Here is a 4,290-nt window from a genome sequence, read left to right on the forward strand (position 1 = left end):
GCTCACTGTCCGATTGCAATGCAGACTGCCTGCAGCTGTGCGATAGGGGGGCCCAACGGGCCAGGGCCCAGCAACTCCTTTTGCAGTTTGTAGAGGAAGTGTGGCGAGAACACAGCCTTCCTCCACGTTCTCAGCACGCCATCGCCAAGCCGGGCTTCCTGCTGTTTCTGGCTGACACACCATGAACCCCACACACGAGAAGGTGTCTGCAGGCTGAGACAAGCCAACTTGCCCGCACAGTGGGGGTGTAGCGAGGTGCTGCCTTCCTATTTTCACTTCATCCATCAGAAGCAGCTGGACGGGAAGCCAGGCCCAAGGGTTGCGGCTCCTACAGCCTCTCTCCAAATGGAAACTGCTAGTCCTTTCTCGCCATGGCTGAATGGACTGGGAAGCACCATGTTAACTCCTCGGCCACTCCCTCTTCAAAACTCTTCAAGCCGGCAGTACCCGGAGGGAGAAGGGGAGCGTGGCACAGCGTCTGGCACTGCTGCATGCTTTCTACAGACCGGTGGTTCTCCACCTGCCTCATGCCACGACCCTTTCAGACAGCTCCTCATGTGGTGCTCACCCCCAGCCATACAATTGTTTTCGTTGCTACTTCATAGCTGTCATTTTGCTGCTGTCATGAATCTCAATGTAAATATCTGATATGCAGGATGTATTTTCATTGTTACAAATTGAACATAATTAAGGCATAGTGATGAATCACAAAAGCAATATGTAATTCTATATTGTGAAATATTTATTTCTAATGACAAATAAATGAGATTTTGTCTTGAAGCATGGCGTAGCATGGGTAACAAACAGTCTTCACGCCGGGTACCTGTATGTGGGTATATTTGCATGTGTGCAGACCCCCCTGGAGACAGATAGAGGAGCGGTGTCTCGGTTCCTAAGACCATCGGAAATATATGTCTTCCGATGGTCTTAGGTGACCCCTGTGAAAGGGTCGTTCAACCCCCAAAGGGGTCACGACCCCCTGGTTGAGAACCGCTGTCCTAGCTGTTCTTGTCAGCTGCCGTCCAGACAGCTCCAACGCACGACTGCATGCACAGCACAGTGAGCACGCCGCACTGGGGGCCCCTCCCCGGCTCTCCTGATGTGGGCGCCGCGTCCGCTCCACCCCCACCCACCCCCGTGGAGGGCCTGCCTCACTTTGCCCAAGCGTCTGTCCTTTTCCAGGGACTATTCCTTCACCATCCCTGCTTCCAAAGGGCTCTCTGGACACACTTCTCAAAGACAGATTTGTTCCTCTGGCAGTGCATGCCATATCCACTAGTCTTTACCAACACCATCGTTCAAACGCCTCCCTTCCCCTCTGGTCCTGATTCATGGTCCAGCTTTCACAGGATGGAAAGGCCACGGCTGGGGGCATGCGCACCTCAGTCCTCACAGTGACCTCGGTGCTCTTTGGCACCGGAAGGGTTTTCCATATTCCATTTGCACAGCCTCATAAGCTCCCTGACTTCTTGATTGCTGCTTCCATGAACTTTGTGGATCCAAGTCAAATGAAACCTTTGACAGCGTCAGTGTGTGCTCCGTTTATCATGGGCTTGTCTATTACACATCCCTAGCAAGTCAGTGTCCTGGGCACACCCGTTCAGAGGAGCAAAGTGGGGTTCAGAGAGGCGCCTCGGGAAGGTTGGGTGGGTAGAGTCAGCAGGCTCCTGCCCTCGGGAGAGTCCAGTGAGTCCTGCCCTTCCAGCCCTCCCCTTCTTCCTTGCTCCTGCTCCTGCTCCATGCGGTCCGGAGGCCGACCAACAGAAAGCAGAGCCTGCGACAAGCCTTGTCCCTGGCCAAATGTCTGCCACCCATCTTTTCAGTCACTAACATCAGTTCCAAGCTATAAGTTGAGCTTGTTAAGATATTTTGTTTAGCACACGATGGCACGGAATGAAAACAGCCACTTCCCTTCCTTGCTTCTCGGGTGGGGAGTGGCCTGTGATGGCCTCAAAGCCTCGTTTCTCCCCCCAGGCTCTTCTCTACACCCAGCAAGGTCACACCGTCTGCCTTGACCCTGGGACACGCTCAAACACACAGCATCAGTTTTGACTTGCTGAATGAGCTCTCACAGCTGGTGATGGGTAATGGAAATGGCTGAGCGGTGCCCACCCCCTCTTCAAGTGGGGCACAGGGGACCTGCCGCACCTGTCAGTCCTTACATCGGCCTCTGCCGCTGCCCTGTGTCTAGTCACTTGAGCGCCGGCCTTGGGTTTTCAGGGGGCCCTAGTAGACGGGGGCCTCCTGACCTATCTGCCTAGACTTGAACTTGAGTATCCTTATCGTGTGTGTGTGTGTGTGTGTGTGTGTGTGTGTGTGTGTGTGTGAGAGAGAGAGAGAGAGAGAGAGAGAGAGATTGAGGACAAATTAACCCTCTGGACCTCAATTTTCTCACCTGAAACTAAGAATGTTATTACTTTCCTCGTGAAACTCTTATCTAGATGGGTAGAAATATCACACAAAGCCCCCAGGATAGGTGCCCATAGGAATGTACCAGCAGGAACGTACCAGCAAGGATCAGAGGCTTTGGATACAGACCAGTTGGATCCAAATCCTAACTCTTCCATTCAGTAACTCACTAGCCAGTAACTGAACAGTCCAGAATGTCCCTTGAACCTCTACCTCCTCATCTTTAGAAGAGAGACCGCAAGTGTGGCCAGCTGCCTCTATGTACAGTGGCTTCCTCTACTGTGAGGCCAGAGTAACAGGAGAGTGCTCTGCCGCTCTCACTACACAGAGAAGAACTCCGTGATACATTTTTATAGGGGGGTAGAGGAGTGGGGGGATGCAAAAGAGAACTTCAAATTCTCATGGATTTCTCGAGGTTTGAGTTCATGTACACAATGTCCTCAAGCTCAGTTCACCCTGTAGATGTATCAAGACTTCCTTTCTCCACTGTCGGACACACCCCTCATCTGGGTCATCTCCACCCTTGTGACTAGAGCTGCAATGGTGCACCCATGCCCACTGCCATCAAGGCCATCGGACTCCTAGCAGCCCTGTGTATGCGATGCAGTAGACCTGCTCTGCAGGGCCTCACTCGGAGGGAACTGCAGACTCACGAGGTTGGCAGCCCAGTGTGCCACTCACTGGGCCACCAGGGCCTCCTCTGATCCTGCCTTCTCCCACCCTGACAAGCTCCCAGGGATGACACCTTGTGACATAAGCTGGGCCAGGCTGCAGGAGGTAAGAGCACAGCCCAGCCTCCCTGCAACCTGGCTGGGGGGGGAGGGGGGAGCAGGCCCCCAGAGACCCTTTCTGTGTGGCCTCTTGCCTGGACCTCCCTGCTTTCTGGCCATTCTGTCGCCACGGTCATCTGAGAGCACAAGGCTGGCCACACTCTGCAGACTGAACTCCCCCAGGGGCTCGCCAAGGAAACCCCGCAGCATGCAGCACTGTGTGCCCTTCAAGCTCCGCTCCCACTGCCCCCCACCCGCCACCCCCAAGTGCTCCTTTAGCTCTGGTCAGCGGCAGGGCAAGTCTCTATCCACCCCCTCAGGTGAAGCAGTCCCCTGTCTCCATGCCTCCCTGTCCTTCACCCCTCTGGGGGCACACCCTTCTCTCCAGAGCCCCCTTTGTGGTTGCCCCCGGGCTAACGCTTCTCATCCTGAGCTTTGCTTGCTCAGAAGCTGTCCATGGTCTCTGCGGGGAGAGTCAGGGTCAGTTGTTGGCTCTTCCTCATCCTTGCACCACGGGAGAAAGACAGGGCTTCCAACTCCCGTACAGAGTTCCAGTCTCAGAAACTCACAGGGGCAGGATCGGATCCCTAAGGGTCAACATCGACTCGATGGCAGTGAGATTGCTTTTATTTTTTGAGTCCTTGTACATCCCTTCCCGGGGACTCCACAGAGGACCACCCAAAAACCCAAACCCAATGGCCCCAAACCGATGCTGACTCATGTCGACCCTCTGTTGGGTGCCGAGGCTGTCAATCTTTACAGGAGCCGACAGCCTCACCTGTCTCCCACAGAGTCGCTGGTGGGTTTGAACCACCCACTTTGTGGTTAGCAGTCCCAAGCTTGCCCAACCTCAAACAGAGCCCATCGAGGGAGGTGGGGCAAACTGAAGTGCACCCCCCACACCCCATCGCACCCCCAGTCCTAAGGGTCCGCAGCTGTGGGGACACCTGATGGCCAGCAGGTGAGCCAGCGGGAGCATTTGCCAAGCTTCAGGACGGCCCATGCACCCGCTCTTCCAGTGCTGATGTCTGAGCAGCCCTGTTCAGGGTCAGGAGGTCCAGCCCTATTCCAGGCTTCGCAGGGGCAACAGGTTCAGATCACTCACTTCCTC

The sequence above is a fragment of the Echinops telfairi genome, unplaced genomic scaffold, assembly GCF_000313985.2.
Source record: "Echinops telfairi isolate 266 unplaced genomic scaffold, ASM31398v2 ScPeMD7_7409;HRSCAF=8447, whole genome shotgun sequence".
Lineage (NCBI taxonomy): Eukaryota > Metazoa > Chordata > Mammalia > Afrosoricida > Tenrecidae > Echinops > Echinops telfairi.